This window comes from Cryptomeria japonica, chromosome 10, assembly GCF_030272615.1.
Source record: "Cryptomeria japonica chromosome 10, Sugi_1.0, whole genome shotgun sequence".
Lineage (NCBI taxonomy): Eukaryota > Viridiplantae > Streptophyta > Pinopsida > Cupressales > Cupressaceae > Cryptomeria > Cryptomeria japonica.
The window spans coordinates 754,886,835-754,907,207 of record NC_081414.1 but is presented as its reverse complement, the minus strand read 5'-3'; positions in this window follow the sequence as shown (position 1 = coordinate 754,907,207).

Below are 20,373 nucleotides of genomic sequence, written 5' to 3'. Positions count from 1 at the left end.
TACGAAGGTGAGTATCATATGCTTGACCATGTGTGTATGGGACCTTCGGTCCTCTATTACCTCCACTATTAGGCCTCCTTTGATCCATGTTGAGTTGAGTTTCTTTCATAGGTCAATGTTCCATTATTTGAGACATGTCAAAATCATGAGGTATCTTGGCTCCACTTTATGCTATCACTTATAAGAAATATTGTCTATCTCTCCTCATTATTTCCTCAACCAATCAATTAAAATGGGGATCCATAATGGAGTCTTCCACTTCTGCTGAATGTACAGAAACATTGTCCATATTGTCATTGTGTGTATCATTGTTGTTTGTAGTGTCCATGCTCTCAACATTTAGAATGTTTCTATAGGCATCCATGTCAGGTAATGTGGTATGATCAGAATTGAAAAATACATCATTGTCATACTCATAGGAACTCATGTTTGCGGACTCTTGAGCCTCTTTAGCTTCTCTCTGAGATTTTTGGGAACGGGTTTCAACCATGAACTAGGTATTGAATAGGATGTGGGAGACTAGATGAAAATGGAAAGAGTATGGAAGACCAAGATTTGGATGGAATGTAAATGAATCTAAGGTGTACTTGCAATGTCCAAAGTGTAAGACCAAGTCTGTATGTAGTAGAGTAGGTGTGGCTTCGAAAGAGATCATAGTTTCACTTGATGAGGTAAGTTGACCTTGACTCTAGGTAAGACCAAATGAGACCCAAAGGTGATAGACCTTGATGAGGTATCGCTTAGTAAAATGTTGTTGTATGTAGTGTGTTGACAAAGCAAGATGAGGACAAGCAAGTGACCTTTTGACTCAAGTTTAGACAAATGTGAATGTAATACAAGATGTAAAGCAATGATGAACTTTGTGAGACCTAGAAATAGGTTGAATGCTAGATGAAAACCCGAAGAAATAACCTAGGAAGGTGAATGAGTCTAAAATTGACTACTCTTATTTGCTGGATTGTAGATTTTTTTCAATTTCTGAAGTTGTTGCTATGACCAAATTTGAATTTGTGACTATTTTTTGTGACAAGAGGACATAATATTGATGAGGACTCTATGTTTGCAGGTGTTTAGACTTAAAATGATTCAAGCAAAAGTGTGTTGTTTGATGTAAAAATGTTTTGCATACACTTGAAGACTCAAAAGACACAATGTTTTGATGTTTGATCTTGAATGTTCGAATGTTCAAAAGAAGACAAGCACAATTCTTATGGCTAGACAAGACAATAGTTGTTCATCCCACATGGGGTTTCCCCTGAGGCTACTCTATTTAGCACGGATACTTAGATGCTTGACCCCACTGGCTCCACTCTCAGCACTCACTTCTCTGGGGCATCCAAGCATCAATCCCCATGAAAACTCCCCGTGGTGAACTTTGTATCTTTACTAAGAACTGTATATGTGTGGGCCACTCCAAAGGTCTGACCTCCTGCCCCAACAACTAGAAGGATTTTGGCTTTTTAAAACAAAAAGGTGCTAGTAAGAGCATCCACTCGTGTGGCCATACATGCGGCACTTCCAGCTCTTTAAATACAAAAGGCTTCCAACCACTAGGGCTTACGACCTACAACTGATCAAATAAATTTGATCAAACGGGTTTATGGGGGGACATAGTGTCGGTTTGAACTAATCAACACACGTTACCCATGACTTTCACCATGGATACAGTTATTTATATTGGTTCGGAAGAGGTGGGTTATCCTCGCTACCACTTGGTCATTCTCTCCTCACTAGTAGTCCTAATGAACACACGGGGAGACAGGCCCTCTAGAGATTAAACAAAAAGAGCTTATTGCCCAAGACACAAAAGACACTGGTTCAATTTTAGTGCACCAATTGAAGTGTTTGGTAATCTATGAAAACAAGGCACACAATAAAGATCAAAAACACTTGCCAAAATTCTGCAACAAATTTTTGTTAGTAGTTTTTCAATAATACCCCTCCTGCAAGCACACAAGTTAGGTAAATTTTAGATCCAAAAGGCTTTGTGAAATAGGGGGCCTTCAACAATGTGTTTTTTGACAAATTCAAAGATCTGATTTTCCATGAGTTCTTTTGCATTATCAAAAAATAGAGAACCTATTAAATTTCAAGACATTTTTAAAAATGTAAGAAAATCCAAAAAATTTGCTAATTTGCTCCAAAAATTATTTTTTTATGAAAAATCATAAACAATTCATAGCAAATGTAACATTGATGCAACAAATCTGAAATTTTTACTGGAAACTCTTGATACCATTCCCAACTTGCATAAAAAACAATCTGCAAACAATCCAAGTAGTTTGTGAGATATGAGCAAAATAATGCAAAACCCTAATTTTCAAAGATCTAATTGTAGCGTCCTAAAATTGCGACACTTGCAATTTCGACTGCATTTCGGTCTTCATGATGGCGACGCAACACGCAACCTGAATGGAGACCCCGAAACTTGTCCACGACACTGAAAAATTGCATTTTTCAAGCACCCTGGCCTGAACCTCCTTGCACCCTGCTGTCCCGGGAGGTGGGACCAGAGCGCCCAGCGCCCTGGTCCTTCAGGACCAGAGCGCCCAGCACCCTAGTCCCCAGGACCAGGGCGCCCAACGCCCTGGTCCCTGGGTCCTATTTTGGGCCCGGTCTCCTAAGGGGTCTCGGGTCTTTTTGTTTGCAAATTGGAAATTACATTCCCTGGTCAGCCTAAGGTCGGGAAAATCAGTCTTTTAACCCTAAATGACAAGTATATAAACTACATTTTCCTCTTTCATTCGATATGATGGAAAAGGCGTGGAAACTATACTCAAGCATTCAAGCATTCAAACATTCAAACATTCAAGCATTCATTCCAAGTCTCCATTCAAGGCTAAGTGTTGCATTCAAGACAAGGATTCAACCATTGAAGAGGAGATCACATACTACATGCTACAACATACAACATACAACCTCTATACCTTCACACATAAGGATACAAACATCCTTAGAACAAGGTATTAGTACTTGTTTTACAGTCATTTACATTTACAACACTTGCTCATTTCTTGGTTAATTCCAAAACCGGGGTTTGACCTAAAGGCAAACCCCTAATCCCTAACCCCCCAATCGTCTTCACTTTTCTGTGTGTAGGTTGCAGGTACGCGGCTGAAATTGAAGATCTAGAATCCTTGTACAGAGACGAACAGATCCCCCTTCGTTTCGCAGATTTTTCGGAGGACCGTGGCGCCAGGCGCCATCGTCCTGACAACTTTTACTCAAATTTGCAGGACAGCGCCGTATCGACATTTTACTGCTAATTCCAGGTCTGCAGCTTCATACTGTATTCCTATCTCAGTTTATAAAGCGAATCTTTGTCACTTTCTATGCATTCCTAGCTTAATTCTTCTATGCACATTCTTTACAAAAGAGGGTAGCATTGCTTTCTTAACCCTTGAAACACATTTAGCATCCAATCTTGCATTGTGTGGGATTGGATCTTGTGGGTTTCAACCCCTCTTTTGAATGTAAAGTCTCTCCCCTAAGTGAAAACCATCAACCCTAGTGAATCTCCCTTCTCTCTCCTTGGAGTTGGAAGAGGGGAGAGCAACTAGGGTTCGATCGCGATTTTCCGCTTTACATTTTGGTGAACCCGACGTGAACATCCTTTCTGATTTTTCATGCTTAGATCTGAAAAAATTGATTACATTTCCATGTTTGATCTTTTGTAAAATTTTAGAGGTGATTGCATAAAAACCCTAAAATTTCTTTTTAGTAATTAAGCTTGTGAAATATTTAATTGTTAATGCTTGTTTCAGATCTGCCCTTCTATTACAAATTATCAATTCATATTTGTGCTTTAATTTTGAAAATTAAGTGGTTAAGTGTCAAAACCCTAATTTTTGAAACCCTCTTGATTCAACCTTTGTCCGACAATTTCACTGATCAAAACATCTCCAAATCAGCTGTAACTTTGGATTCCGCAATAAAATCATATTATCTTTCATCCCTGAAAATTTGGAAAAAAGTTACGAGGACCGTGTGCACTCCGAGCGCCATCATCGCCGACATTTTTTTCAAAATTTCAGGAGCAAGATCTTACTGTATTTTCCTGCTAAAATCCAGAATTTTGGCTGCTTTTATCAATTATAACACTTTCAAAATTACAGTCAAAGTTGGTCTTGTGATTGCTTGGATTAAGGCTTTTAAACATTCAAAAATCATTGAAACTGAAATTTTGTGTCAAAATTGTGTTCTTACTGTCCTAAATTTGAAAAGTGTGTTTGCATTCATTCAAAATTTCAGTGCTTTATTCAAATTCTTACAATTTGTGACTTTTGAAATTAAATGCTTAATTACGACTTTAATTTCCGCTTTCAAAATTGAATTTTGCGTGAAATTGAGTCAATTTTTAAATTTCAACATTTGCATTGCTCTTGACATTCCCTCTAAAATCATAAAATTCAAAATTTCAGTTTCCCTCTCTTTTTCAAAATTCAAATGCATTTTTTGACAATCTTGATAGGATTCAATTTTGAATTTGCAACTTTAATTTGGCCTATCTACAGATCATAAAATCACTCAATTTTTTCAGATTAGCTTTAAAATCATCATACCTTTCATCCCTGCAAATTTCGAAAAAAGTTGCAAGGACCGTGTTGCACTCCGAGCGCCACGGTCTCGGACATTTTTTTCGAAATTTCGGGAGACTGTCGTGATTGCATTTAATAGCTTAAATCCAGAAGATTGGCTGATTTTACTGAAAATTGCTACCTCTAAATTCAAAATTTCCTCTCTCTCTCTAGTGCGTGAGTTTTACAACAATAAGCCCTACTTACACTATTCCCGTTAGACGAAGCCGTAGAATTAAGTCTTTCCGAGGTTTAATTACTGAGGAGATGGAACCTAATTTGAATAGCCTTTTTAACGAGGACATGGGTAATTCCTCTAATCCTCCTAATGATGAAGAAGCTCTCCATGAGGTTTCTGTAGAACAACTTTCGAAATTGGATAACCAATTTGACGATTTTCACCAATGGATGTCTCATGAGTATCCCGATAGTCAAGCTCTTCCTTTAATTGAGGGTCTAAAATGTATGCTTCAAAGTGATAAGAATGGAATTGATATTTTGCGTGGTATTGCACACATTGTGGACTCGAATGTGATGCCTATAAAGAGTTGTGCCGAATCTTTAGGTTATACACAACCTCCTACACAAGTCAATCATTCTATTCCTTTGATGACTTCTATTGCTAGCATACCTACCTTTACATCAAATATAATGGCTACTTCTATACAAGACATTCCTCCTATGATCACCAGTCATGGGGGCAATCCTCCCTCTTCTTCAATTAACCCTCTTCCTTCATTCATTCCTTCAATGAGTGTTCCTATTACATCTCCACAAATGAACATGATGCAAGGGGGCAATTCATTCAATCATTCCATTCCTCCTTGTAGTGTTCCTCCTGTCCAATCATCTCCTATGACTAATTATCATAGAGTCCCACCACCTTACTCTCTACCTTCTTTCAATAACATAACACCTCCATCACAATCTAACACATCCAATATGAACTCTTCGACTGAAGCGACCATTAACAATCTTGCACAAACTGTCTCTTCCTTACAACAACAAATTGCCTCTATGAATCAATCTAAGTTTAGTGTGCCCACATTTGATGTTGCGAGCCCACTTTCTCTTGACATTGTTCGAGCTATCCCTCCTAAACATGTTGAAATCCCGCATTTGGAACTTTATAATGGTAAAGGTGATCCTCTAACACATGTTAAGACTTTTCAAACAATATGTACTGATTTTGCTTATGACCAAAGGTTGCTTGCAAAACTGTTTACTAGAACATTAAGAGACAAAGCCCTACAATGGTATTGCTCGTTGCCTTCTTATTCTATTACTTCTTTCGAACAACTTGCAAATGCTTTCATTCAACAATTTCAAAACAATATAAGTCCTAAAGTTACTTTGATTGATTTAATGCATTGTAAACAAGGTGTTAAAGAAAAAGTGACTGATTTCATTGGTAGATATAAGCATTTGTATGCTCAAATTTCTTTTCCAGTGCCTGACAATGATATTCAAAGAATCTTTATTTCTAATTTACAAAAAGATATTTGAGACAAACTTCTGTTTTCTGAGTTTACTTCTTTCCAACAGTTGTGTGCCACTCTTCACAATTATCAACTGACTGTGAGTCAAATGGAACAATCACATCCTATGGCTCCGAGTGATAAGGGTGATAGCAGTCAACAACCGTTTGGGAAGTTTAAACCGAACAGAGATTCCATCAAATTCAATGAAAACATCATCAACAACAATGTGAATGCAGCATCAGGTGTGCCTCCTATTTCTAAATTTTTCAAAAAAGAAAGAAAGTATACTCCTTTGAATGAATCATTGCATAGTATTATGAATAAGTTATTGGAACAAAATGTGCTTACTCTTCCTCCTATAAGACAAATTGATCCTGCAAAGATTACTTCACCTTATTTTGATAACAAAGCTTTTTGTCAATTTCATCGTCAGCCTGGGCATGATACTGAAAAATGTTTTTCTTTAAAGGGTAAAATTCAAGATTTGATTGATAATAATACTATTTCTATTTTTGGAGTGAATGATAAAGGCAACACATCTGTAGCTCCTCCTAACCAAAATCTTCAGATTTTCACTGATCCATTACCTTCTCATACCTCTAATGCAATTGAGGCTAATGATTCCTCTCTTTCATCTGATGGTCTTGTGTCTATGACTCCGAATGTGATTAACTTTGTAGAGTAGCAAGAAATCCCTAAAGAACCTTCTATCACATTTGATTCCAGTGAAACCATTAGGGCACCTGATGGTCCTTTATACATAGTTGCAAAAGTCAAGAATACACCTTGCCGTGGAGTGCTTATTGATCCTTCGTGCATGGTTAATGTTATTACTGAAGAATTTCTTTTTACATTGCAATTGAATCAAGTGATTTATGACAAAACAGATGTGATTGTGAAACTATTTGATGCATTTTCTTCTCCTACAATTGGTTCTATTACTTTACCTATTGAGGTCCATAACAAATCCCTTGATGTGAACTTTGCTATTATTCCATCTTCCGAACAATTTCGTGTGAAGCTTGGCTATCCTTGGCTATCTTCCATGAAAGCTATTGCTTCTCCTATTCACAAGTGTTTGAAATTTCCCCATAATGGTGAAGTTGTTACTGTCAATCTAGTCTCTTTAAACCAGCTGAAAGAACCTCTAGTGTTCCTATTGATTACTTTTGGCCTAAACAATTCCAATCTCTTCCCCCGCGAAGTGATCATCTTTTCAAATCTTATCAAAAGTGGAAAATAGATATGATCCTATCTCTAAGTGAACCTAGAACACCTAAACTTGATATTCCTATCATTCTTGAGAAGGAAGTTCTTCCTTTGAAAGATAAAACTAATGTCTTTCCTCAAGAAGATTCTCAACCCATTCCCATGGATGCGACTATGTCTATATCTAATAAACTTCCTAAAAGTAGACCCATCCCTCCTCGTCATGATGGACTTGGTCTTCTTCTTAAACCAAATATTCCTCCCTTATATGGAGCAGTCCCTCCTCCTTCCTTTTATAGAGAGAAGAGACCTTCTTCTTCTCCTATTATCCAGCCTAAGAGACCACAACCTAAACACCCAAGTGATAGGGATGAGAACATTCCTCCTCCTCAATCTTCTTCACTTCCTACTAAGACTAGACGAAATCGTTCTGCACGTGAACGCTGATGAAAGCGTCGTCTTAGGGCTCAAGCAGCTGCTTCTCAAACTTTACAATCTCCAAAGACACCTTCAACAAGCATTATTCCATTTTCTCCTCAGCCGGACATTGAGCCTAAATCTCCTAAACATAAGATGCATGATGGTCTTGATCCGGTGTGAGTTAAAAATCCTATTTTTATAAATCTTGATGATGATATAGATGAAAATGTTATTCATGACGAAAATGTTACTCCTCTTGCTTCTGATAGTGAATATGAACTTGTTGATATTGATAACCATTTATCTAACGAATTTTCTAAAGCACTTATCCTAGCTCCTAGACAAGAACAATGTGGCTCGGAACATGAACATAGCCCTTGTTTGGATCTTGTGATAGCTCCATCTGCTGTGTTGGATGTTCCTCCTCTGGCGTGTTCCCTGCCTTCCCGAAACATTGATCAGCAAGATCGGGGGGTAGATGACTTGCTAGACTAGTTACATTAGCATAGCAGATTCTCTCCTCCTCTCTTTTGTTACTTCTTCTATGTGTTATTCTCATTCTTCTATTTTTTGTCCTTAGTGTTGTCTACTTGAGGATGATGCAAAGCATTGAGATCTCTCGATCTCTCTCATGTTGACTCAAAAGTCACATGTGTTCCCTTCTTCTAGGTGACCTTCCTTGATTGGGGAATGAAGAACAATTATGCATACATACATATGATATATATACATGACTTATCATACAGCATACTAACCCCAAGGAAAGTGAAGTCACCTCGTGCTTTGTGTTTTGTGTCTATTATCCTTGGGCTTATCTCACACTTGGGGGCTAAATCCTTGTGATAACGTGCTCCTTTCCTTTCTCATTCTTATATGTATCACTACCTTAAAGCAATCACCCCCGGTGAGGCGTGTGCGATCGCTTTAACGTAGGGGGGCATACATCCCGTTCATATCTTTTCAAGATACTTGAAAATTTCTTGGCAAATTTGACCTTGCCTTGAAAATTTTTGATATCTTTCTTGCATGACTCATAGTGAGGGAACCTTACTACTGACAGTCATGGTTCTCCCTCGTGATCTTCCCTTTTACTTTGTCAATCGAAGTCGTAAGATCCTTAGTCCACTGGGGGCTTCGTGTATCTTGCCTCCTTGACATGGTGAAAGTCTTTCAATGTTGTTTCCTTGTACTTTACCGGAAGTATGAGCATACATACTCCCGCTAAAGTGGGGGCTAAATGTAGCGTCCTAAAATTGTGACACTTGCAATTTCGACTGCATTTCGGTCTTCACGATGGCGACGCAACATGCAAATTGAATGGAGACCTCGAAACTTGTCCACGACACTGAAAACTGCATTTTTCAAGCACCCTGGCCTGAACCTCCTTGCACCCTGCTGTCCCGGGAGGTGGGACTAGAGCGCCCAGCGCCCTGGTCCCTGGGTCCTATTTTGGGCCCGGTCTCCTAAGGGGTCTCGGGTCTTTTTGTTTGCAAATTGGAAATTACATTCCCTGGTCGGCCTAAGGTCGGGAAAATCAGTCTTTTAACCCTAAATGACAAGTATATAAACTACATTTTCCTCTTTCATTCGATATGATGGAGAAGGTGTGGAAACTATACTCAAGCATTCAAGCATTCAAGCATTCAAACATTCAAGCATTCATTCCAAGTCTCCATTCAAGGCTAAGTGTTGCATTCAAGACAAGGATTCAACCATTGAAGAGGAGATCACATACTACATGCTACAACATACAACATACAACCTCTATGCCTTCGCACATAAGGATACAAACATCCTTAGAACAAGGTATTAGTACTTGTTTTACAGTCATTTACATTTACAGCACTTGCTCATTTCTTGGTTAATTCCAAAACTGGGGTTTGACCTAAAGGCAAACCCCTAATCCCTAACCCCCCAATCGTCTTCGCTTTTCTGTGTGTAGGTTGCAGGTACGTGGCTGAAATTGAAGATCTGGAATCCTTGTGCAGAGACGAACAGATCCCCCTTCGTTTCGCGGATTTTTCGGAGGACCGTGGCGCCGGGCGCCATCGTCCTGACAACTTTTGCTCAAATTTGCAGGACAGCGCCGTATCGACATTTTACTGCTAAGTCCAGGTCTGCAGCTTCATACTGTATTCCTATCTCAGTTTATAAAGCAAAGCTTTGTCACTTTCTATGCATTCCTAGCTCAATTCTTCTATGCACATTCTTTACAAAAGAGGGTAGCCTTGCTTTCTTAACCCTTGAAACGCATTTAGCATCCAATCTTGCATTGTGTGGGATTGGATCTTGTGGGTTTCAACCCCTCTTTTGAATGTAAAGTCTCTCCCCTAAGTGAAAACCATCAACCCTAGTGAATCTCCCTTCTCTCTCCTTGGAGTTGGAAGAGGGGAGAGCAACTAGGGTTCGATCGCGATTTTCCGCTTTACACTAATTTTTTAGGAATGATTTTGCATCCAATTTAAAATCACAAATAATGCGCTAATTTGCTCTCAAAATTAATTTTTTTATGAAAATGCATAAACAATTCATATAAAATTCACATATTATCCAAAAACTATGATTTTTTTACTACGAATTTCCAATACTTTTTTTGACTTGCAAAAAAAATTTGATGTCAAAATTCAAACCAATTTGTGAGATCTAATCAAAATAATGAAAACCCTAATTTTTAAAGATCCAATTTTAAGGAAATATTTAGCATCAAAATCGAAATCACAAAGAATAGATCCTGTGTATAATTCTGAGAGATTTCCAAAAATGTAAGAAAATCCATAAACTTCTCTCATTTTCTCTCAAAATTAATTTTTTTATGAAAATACATACAAAATTCATAGAAAATTCAAATATGGTCCAAAAAATCTGATTTTTTTATTAAGCCTTTCTGATACTTTTTTTGACCTACAAAATTTTTTTTATGTCAAAATTCAAAGTCGTTTGTGAGATCTGATCACAATAATCAAAAACCCTAATTTTTGAAGATCCGATTTTAAGGAAATATTTTACATCAAAATTAATATCAGAAAGCAAAAATTTTGTGTACAATTCTGGGAGATTTCCAAAAATGTAAGAAAATATGAAAAATTCACTCATTTGCTATCAAAATTAATTTTTTATGAAAATTCATAAAAAAATCATAGAAAATACAGATGTGCTCAAAAAATTCTGAATTTTGGATTGAGATCCCTCGATATTGTCTTCAACCTGCCAAAAACATTAGGTGCAAAAATTCCAAGCCGTTTGTGAAATAGGATCAAATCTCTTCAAGATCTTAATTTTGTGTTCAAAACCCTAACTGGACAAGGTTATTCTCCAAATTGTTTTACAAAACCGCAATATAGGGTTACAAAAATTTGTAAACAACATAGATCTAACAAAAGTCCATGTCCCACTGGGCGTGCCAAATTGTTTATGGTGAAAATGGACACAACAACATTGAAAGACTAAATAGATTCAGCCACAAAACCCTAGCCTAACAAATAAAATCAAATAAAATCACAAAGATTATACCATCACATGTCCAACAGGGCTTGGATCTTCATTATTCCTATCTCCATTGATCTTGCTTGATATATTTGCTCTCAGATTTTATGTGTACACAAGAGCTCAACAAAGAACGGAAATGCAGTTGAAGTAGGCTTGATTGCATATGAAAGTTCGAATGCTAGAATGCTTGATTAGCTGATTAAAATGTGTGGATGATAAGTGTAATAGGGTTGATAATGAAGGAAGCATCTCCTTATATAGAAGACACTATAAGAAATGGAGGGATAAGATTGAGAGGTGTAAAAGATAAATGGTCGGCCAAGATTAGAGGGTTGGTAGCGAAAATAAGAAAATAATAAGAGGGTAGGTAGTGTAGAAATTAAGAGATGACTGACATGTGTCATGGGTAGAAAAGGCTAATGAATTAATTAAATAAATAAAAATTTATTTAATTAATAGAAGAAGTGGGATCAATTAAATAAATAAAAGTATTTATTTAATTTAGAAAAAGGGTAATTTAAATAAATAAATAAATTTATTTAAATGAGAAATAAGGCTAGAAGAGGATAAATGAATTAATTAAATAGATAAGTATTTATTTAATTAATAGAAGAATTAGGCTAAAATAATTAAATAAATAACAATATTTTTTAATTAGACAGGACAATTTTAGCTGTCTACAGTCCTAATATTATTATATTCTATATTTTATTGTACTAATCTTATTGAAAAACATGAACCTAACCTTATATATGTATATTATATATAGATCTATAATAATGTAAAATTAAATAATAATATATTTCTATAATATATTTAACAACTTTTTGTAACTAAAATATGAAAATATTAAATAATTTTTTATTTAATTTTTGTATTTAAAATCGTTAGTTAATGCAAAGAGTACATCCGGGGAGGTTAGACCTCAACCAAAAAACAGAGTCAGAGTGTTAAGCCTGAGCCAAAACTACTACATCACACGCCTACCTCGGCTATACCACAAATATCCATAGGTATCATACATAATCAGAAAAGATATAGTGTTGTAGCAAAAATAGCTCATTGAAGGATCTCATCATGAGATTCTACCCACGCAGTCCAACCTTGCGCTCCCTCCATCCAGATAATATTTTTGCTTGGAAAGGGCATGTTCAAAGGAAGCTTGGTTCTCTGTAATTCTTCTCCATTTGTACCCATCCTTCATCTCGTAAATGAACATAGTGTCTTAGCCATCTCTAAGGAATCGAAGGAGCTTGTTCCTTTCAACATTCATAGTAAAACAGATCTGCACAACAATATTATAAAAAGTGAGCCTACGAAAAGACTCAGTAAAGATTCTGTCATTACCCTGGAATTTTTCTTCATTTCTAATTTTCCAAATATACCATAGAGTATGAGCTGAGAGAATAAACCAAAATAAATTAGCATATTTTTTGAGCCCATGGATAGTACTAGAAATAATATCTAAAACATCCATAGTCATAGGAATGTATATACCAAAAAGTAACCAGACCTATTTAGCCACAGAGCAATCAAAAAATATGTGTCTACTGGTCTCGAGGACTCTACAGATAGACTAGAGTTCAATACTCTTGGAAACCTTCTTAGTTGGAAGTCTATCTAAGATAAGTTTCCATTTGAAGCATTGGATTTTGGGAGGGATAGGGCTCTTCTACAGTCTACCAAATATTTTCTACTAGGAAGATTCATTCAAATTAGAGTACCAGTTCAAATTAGCATGTTTAATAGCAGAGTCATCATAGGTGAGTAAATTGTATATAGAGCGGGCCTTGACTTTGGTCAGGAGAGAGCCATCCTGCCACTTGAAGGAAAGCACCCTGTGAGAATCCACATCGTAAATAATAGGCAAGGAGAGGATAGCACAAGTGCTTTTGATCATGCTATAGGTTCAGTTTTGGGAAGCAGGAAGATCAAATTTAGAGTTGAGGTCCTCCCAACTTATTAAATCATTACATTTAAGAATTTCCATAAGGTATTTTATGCCTTTGCTGGCCCAAAGTTTGGCAGAACAGCCTTGAGTAAGCGCCAGAGGTTTAGAATTATGGTAGAGGTTCCACCAAATTTGCTTTTCCCCATGCAAGAAATTATTGCTGTTAACATTAGTATTAACAATAAGCCTCCTAACATGCTCCCATGCTTTCTAGATAGATTTGAAGACACAAGTACCTTGGACCAAGATAGGGAAGGTGTCAGCCACAAGGTCACTAAAGGGAAGACCCTTCAATGAATTAGATTTCTTAGGAACCGCATTCTAAATATTGTTTCTAACTAGGATCTTCCAAGGTTCCTGTCCCTCCAACGCATGGAATATCCATTTCGCAGTGAGGGCAATGCCTTGGATTTTAAGATCTTTCAAACCAAGGCCACCAAGCTTTTTGTCAATGTGACACCACTTCCACTTAACAACATGCAATTTTTTATTTCCTTTGCCATCAGACCAGAGGAACTGTCTAACAACCTTTTGTAAGTCAAGGATTTGAAAATTATTACGAGTATTATAATATTATATTATATTAAATAATTAAATATAGTTTAGTTAATTTTAAAATTTATATAATATAATAAAATATAATAATATAAATATAACAGTCCAAGGGGTTGAGCTTAACTGGTTAAAACATTGGATTCTCACTAGGTCATTAACATAATATTATAAATATTATCATCAATTTTATTGTCTTAATATTTAAAATCCATTTTAACATGTAATATTAGAATGCACGTGTGGATTGTCTAAAATAGTTTGAAATCAATTTCTAACATTACTTATTAATAATTTTAAAACTTAAAATTTGAATGCAGGTGTGTATTATCTCATTATTTAAAATCAACTTTAACAGTCAATGACAATAAAGGATAGAATCTAATCACATGGGCATGTCAACAAAGAAGTCTTATCTATTCAATCATATATTTGATACATGTTTACACATCAAAATAACAATAACCATAATCTTATGAATTTTTCTGGATTCGAAAAAGAAGTCAAACACAAGATAGAGAAGAAACATGCTTGTTAACAAAAGATTGAAGGAGAAAAATGTCAAATTTAAACTCTTTCACTAGATTTTTAAGTTTGTTTTTAATTAAGTATTAAGATAATTTTAAATAATAAAGATCTACATGTCCATTTAAATATTTTAATTTCTTTTTAATTTATTTTATATAAATCTAATATCTATGTACAAATCAAAATATTAATATTTAACAAGAAGCATCATATGTATAAAATAAATTAAAAAGAAATTAAAATATATGTACTAGTTTTTAAATAGACATGCAGATCTTGATTATTTAAAATTAACTTAATACTTAATTAGAATCAAACTAAAAAATCTAGTGAAAGAGTTTAAATTTGAAAATTTTCTCCTTCAATCTTGTGTTAACAAGCGTATTTCTTCTTTATCTCGTGTTTGGCTTCTTTTCTCTGAAAGTTGTAGATTATTTCTATATTTACTAATTTTAACATTTAATCTTAGTATAATTATTCCAATTATTCTCCATTATGTTGAAAATATTTTAGGACATAATAAAATGGAGAGTAGGAGAGGGAGCGGTTATGGATCGGGAACTAGGGTTTGATAGGAGAGGGAGATATAGGGGAAGATGTAGAGGGAGATGTGGAAGATAATGACAAGGTTTTTTGGCTCCTCTTCTTTGCAACATTGTTTCTTTGGCAGAGGGAGATGGGGAAGCTGATTATGGGGGGTTTTGGCTCTTGTTATTGGCGACATTATTTCTTTTCCCGCTTGTTGATGACATGCATGGGTTTATCTTTTCCCTTCTTCTCATGGCTTTCTCTAGATGGAGGGTTGTTTGGGAATGCAGACTTATTTTCTCTATTTTATGCTTGTCCATCCTAACTATTGGGGTGTTGTGCTCCTACTTTGTATTTTGTCTGGAATGCTACCTTCCCTTTCGGGAGGTGTATCTACTCCATGTTTTGTCCATTAGGTTGTACCTTGGGTACTGTGATGGTGTCCCCTTTATTTTTATTTCTATATCTACATGTGGGTTTGAATGTAGCCTTGCTCTTCTAACATCCAAGTTTCCTGGTGTGGCTTCTTTGTAGATCTTTTCTACTTGCGGCAAGTAGTACCTTGGGTACTGTGATGGTGTCTCCTTTTTTTTAATTTCTATATCTACATGTGGGTTTGAATTTAGCATTTCTCTACTAACATCCAAGTTTCCTGGTGTGGCTTCTTTGTGGATCTTTTCCATTTGCGGGTGTGTGTGGTTTGTGATGAAGGTTTCCACCTAGTATGTTTTTTTCCCTCGATGTGCCTAGGTCCATTCTACTTGGTGTGCTTGTGGGTTGGTGTGTTTCCTATCTTGTGTGGTCTGAGAAGGGATAGACTCTTTCTTGTAGGCCTATGGAAGGCATCAATTTGGTCGATTCTCTTTTGGTGTGTGTTGGGGTTATGCCCTTTGTCAGATTTTCCTCTTGGCATGTGTATACTGGTGGAAGATCTTTGTGAGATATATTTGAGGCCTACCTCATGGTATGTTGGTGTTCGACTCCCCACCCCCTTCTTTTTCCATTACACCTATATGTTGCAGTTTCCTTGTGCATTCTCGTGCTTCTGTGAGATCTATTTCACCCCATGTCCCCATGCGGTGGATTTAGTCTATTTTTTGCTTATTTTTAAGCAAGAAAGGTGTCCCCATGCAATTTTTTAAGTATAGGAAAAGGAAAATTCAGAATCTTTTCCTACTTTTGCGGCGCAGCTGCTGCTTAACAATTGAAAATAGGCTGAAAAAAAAGGAGGGGCTGAAAATATGTAGCTAAAATGAGACATGGCTTCTTTTCATTTTTTTTATTTCCTATTTATTTGCAATAAATTTTGCCTCTAGATTTTATTTGCATGGAATATTAGTAAAAAATTATTTTAAAATATTATTGAAAAGGACTTCTTAAATACCAATAGCAAATCTGATTTTCCATGGGGTTGCCAGCTTCACAAATTTCTACCCAAAAAGTTGAGCAACAACTGCTAGCCAAAATAAGCTAAGCAGCCACATGGGCACTTGCTCTCAGGGGCCATTGTTGACTCTACTTTCCCTGAGGGACTCATTTTTGGGCCTTTTTCTATGCTTGTTGTGTGGCTATGTCCTTTGGTGGCTGCTCCTTGGGGTTTTTGTTTGGTGATGGGAGTTGAGTGAATGGTTGTGGCCCCTACCTCTTGGGTCTCTTCGCACGATCTTTTTTTATCTAATGTTAGGATCTATGTCTTTTGTATGTGTATAATTAACTATTACAATGATTAAATTGAAAGTCTTGAAAAGGTAATTGAAATGCTTAAATGAACATAACAATAATAAAGCGATGAATTAACAAAGAAAGAAAGAAAAGGGAATATACAAACACGAGTTGAAAATGGAGTTCACCACTATCGCTACATGTTCAGGCCCCTCTCCAACAAAGTGACCGATACTTGATTATGCTCCAACAATAGTTAGAAGGTCTTCAGCTTGCACAAGTTTCAAGTCTCTTGATTACAATGAGTTCAAAGTCCTTCTCTTTAAAATGCAATAGCAAGACATTAGTTTTACAACTTGAATAGAGATGAATACTCAAGCTCTCTAAAAAATTCTCTCACAAATCACTAGTAACTCAAACTGACCACATACCCCTCTTTTTATACACCATTTTTTCACCGTTTTGCTTAAAAGCTCTTTTTTTTGGAAATTTCCCTATATCTTCCATTTACAACCTTAAATCTTCAAAATCCCCTTCAATTAACATCAAAATCCATATTACTCTTAAATTTTAACCATATCCTCTTAAAATGTATGGCTTATATTAATTAAGCCTTAAAATATAGCCTCTGAGTATTTATTGAATCCCTTATTAATCGATTTTTGTCATTTGAGGTTAAAATTTTGTTTTGACGGTTGATAGTTGGGGGGCTTGGGATTGGCCCGAGCCTTGCACTCATGGGTTTTACCTCATTCAAAATATTTTATTTATGGACTTGGTCGCTTAAATCGCAAGATTCGCTTGGGATTCTTTGGTCTGGAGATGCTAACGGGAGTTGGGTGGTCAGTAGTTCGACCCCCGCCAATCTCCACTATGAATCTCTTTTTTTGTCAAAACAAACTGACACCCATAAGTAAAGAGGGGGCGTAGTGATGAGGAAATTTTGTAGTGGATATGAAGTTGGGGATTTGATTTCCCCAACCATGTTTTGACCAAAGTGTCTATTGCATAGAGGTGCCATGTGGAACATCTACAATTATCTATTTTTTTGAAACATCTATCCAGTTGGATCAATTTTCCTTGTTGGGAAGGGTTTTGGTGGTGTTTTTTATCCTACTGCTTGAATTGGCCATATAGAGGTGGGTCTAGAAGATGTTGTGTTTAGGAAGCTCCTTCTTGAAGGGTGTGGGAGGCAAGGGGGGTTCTGTTGGGTCTCAAATCAACAGATTGGATAGGTTCTAAGGAAATGCCAACTCCTATGATCAAACCCTCCAATTGACTTGGCCAAATTATAGAGTGAACCTATTTGGTTACTAACTCTCTCACTTTAGGCTCTGCAGGACCTAGGTGGGTATACCTACTCACTAGTTGTTCCTTCAACTAATGCTTTTTATAGCAGATTTAATGTCTTAATCTGATGTCTCCTAGTCTCAAAATGGCATAAGTTTCTTAAACAAACTGACTTCAGATGTGTGTATTGATCTATGTATCTTACAAAAGTATATATGTTACACTTTGGCTAAATTACCTACTATACCTACTCTACTAATCCTAATGCTTAAAAGTAAAGGGTAACTGGTATGGTTAAAGGGTTTGTTTACAAATGATTAGTGTCTTTCCTCTTATTTGGGCTACAGAGTCTTATATTTCTTTAGGACTTATTGTGTAAACTTATGAGACAGTTTTTAAACCCACCACCTCTCGATGAGTCTGTTAGTTATTGTTTCTTATGAGCTCTACTTCAATGTCTATATTGTAAACTGCTTGAATGGATTTAACCCTAACTTTTAAGAGACCATCCAAGGAAGAAATACAGGGAACAATTACAATTCATGAGTAAATCTTTTTGATCCAAATCTACAATATGAAACACAGAATTTTACTGGAAGAACATGAATAACCTTATCCACTTTTAGATAATATCATAAGCAACTACCTTCTAAAAATATGTTAACTCTCAACACATATGAGAAAGAAAATGCAACTGGTTATTTTTTATAAAAAGTTTTAAAGTAGAAAATTGCCTCCACCTCTTCTCTCTCTATTCTCTTCTCTCTTTACATTTTACATCACACATATATATGTGTTTGAATGGTTTTCATACCCCTTTGGGTGAAAAGACACCCCCCTTTTAAATAAAAATAATTCCAAATCCCGAAATTGCCTTAGTTTATGTAATTAATTGTCACTTTACAAGTTGTTTAGGCATATTAGAGGTATTGTAAGGCTATTTTATGGGTATATAATGGATAAATGGTTTTTAAATGATGTAAATACCCCCTCTGGTGCTTCACACTCCATTTTTTATGCCCATTATTGTGTTTATGTTATGGTTTCATATTGTGCAACAAATATATAATATATTACTTATACCTATTCAATATATATATATATATATATATATATATATAATTTTTCTTGCTCCTTGTCTTGGAATTTGGAATTCTAAAAATTGCAAATTTTAGGGTTCCAACAGTGGCTCTGTCTAGGGATGGATGCCCCTTGTGGGCATAGCAAGAATTCAGATCTCTGGTAGAGCAGACAATGTGCCTAATTCATTGACCTATTTTGGTGGCCTCAAGCCCAAAAACTGAACACCAATTCTTTCCTCTATCAAACATCTGATTCTCATCATGAAGTAGTATAAAAACTTTGAAATTATTGATATCACCTGGTTGGCAATTCCTATCATAAGATGTATCATCCATCCTTATTTTATAGGGATTCTTTATTTCACCTAGATTACCATTATCCCCTATTCCATAGGAAATGGTATTTATACTTTTACAAAATTTTGCTTCTTGTGGCATCCGCATATTCTTCATCTCTATTTTATTGGAATGCTGCATATTATCTAACCAGTACTTCTTTTCACCTTTTATTTTATCTCTATGTGATGTACCTTCCTTTTGTAACTCTCTTATTTTTGTGGTCCTTTTATCACGTGACTTAGTCATATTATTACCAATGTTGTCTTCACACATGTTTGTATTGTCCATACTATCTAAAAAAATTTCTTCTTCATCATATAAAGGATTTGAGAATACATGAAAATCCTTTTCACACATACCATGGCAATAGGGAATATGATTTTCCTCTATCACTTCATCACATAAGGGGTTTGAAAATATTTGAAAGCCATTTTCAAATTTGCATACCTCTTCTTTATCAATTGTATCATCAAGGTACTCAGGTATGGACTCACTTTCCTCATGACTGGTATAATATTCTTCATCAATGTTAGCAACAATTTCTTCAAGTTCTGACTTGTACTCACAAACATTGTCAATTGCTTCTTCATCAAATGGGACTTCCAAAGGGATAACTGATTCTTCTATATATTCATCTTCATTTGCATCTCTTATGTTGATGTTACTCATCTCATGCAAATCATGTAGTTTTTTATTCAATTCTTCAAGAATTGAACATGTTGATTCCAAACTGTCAGACCCACATTCTCTCACGATCAATTCCTCCAGTATAGCTAAATTAAGTTGTATATTATCAGGCATTTGGAAATAAGTCACCATTATTTTGCCAATTAGTTTTTCTATAGATTCACCTTCCTTTCTTCTTATGTTGTAGATTGCATTGCCACAATCATAATTTGATTGAATCTGATTTTGGTATGGAGAACCAATTGAAGGGCTAGCGACTGAAGTGTTATCCTCGATTAAACCGTAAAATTCTTCCATGAACCACCACTCAAGTTCTTCCCATGATGAGATACTTTGTGGGGGTAACAAGCTGAATGACTACTTTGCAACATCCTCTAATGTTAGCACAAACCATTTCATAATCATTTCTTCTAAGTAGATTTTGAAGGTCTCAATAAACTAATAAAATCATTTTAGATGCCCAATTGGTGATTCCCTTTCATCTCCATGGAACCTCGGCATACAAATCTTCAACTCACAAGGAAATGCATATGAATACTCAGGGATGTTACCAAAATCCAATGGCTTAAAACTTCTTAGAA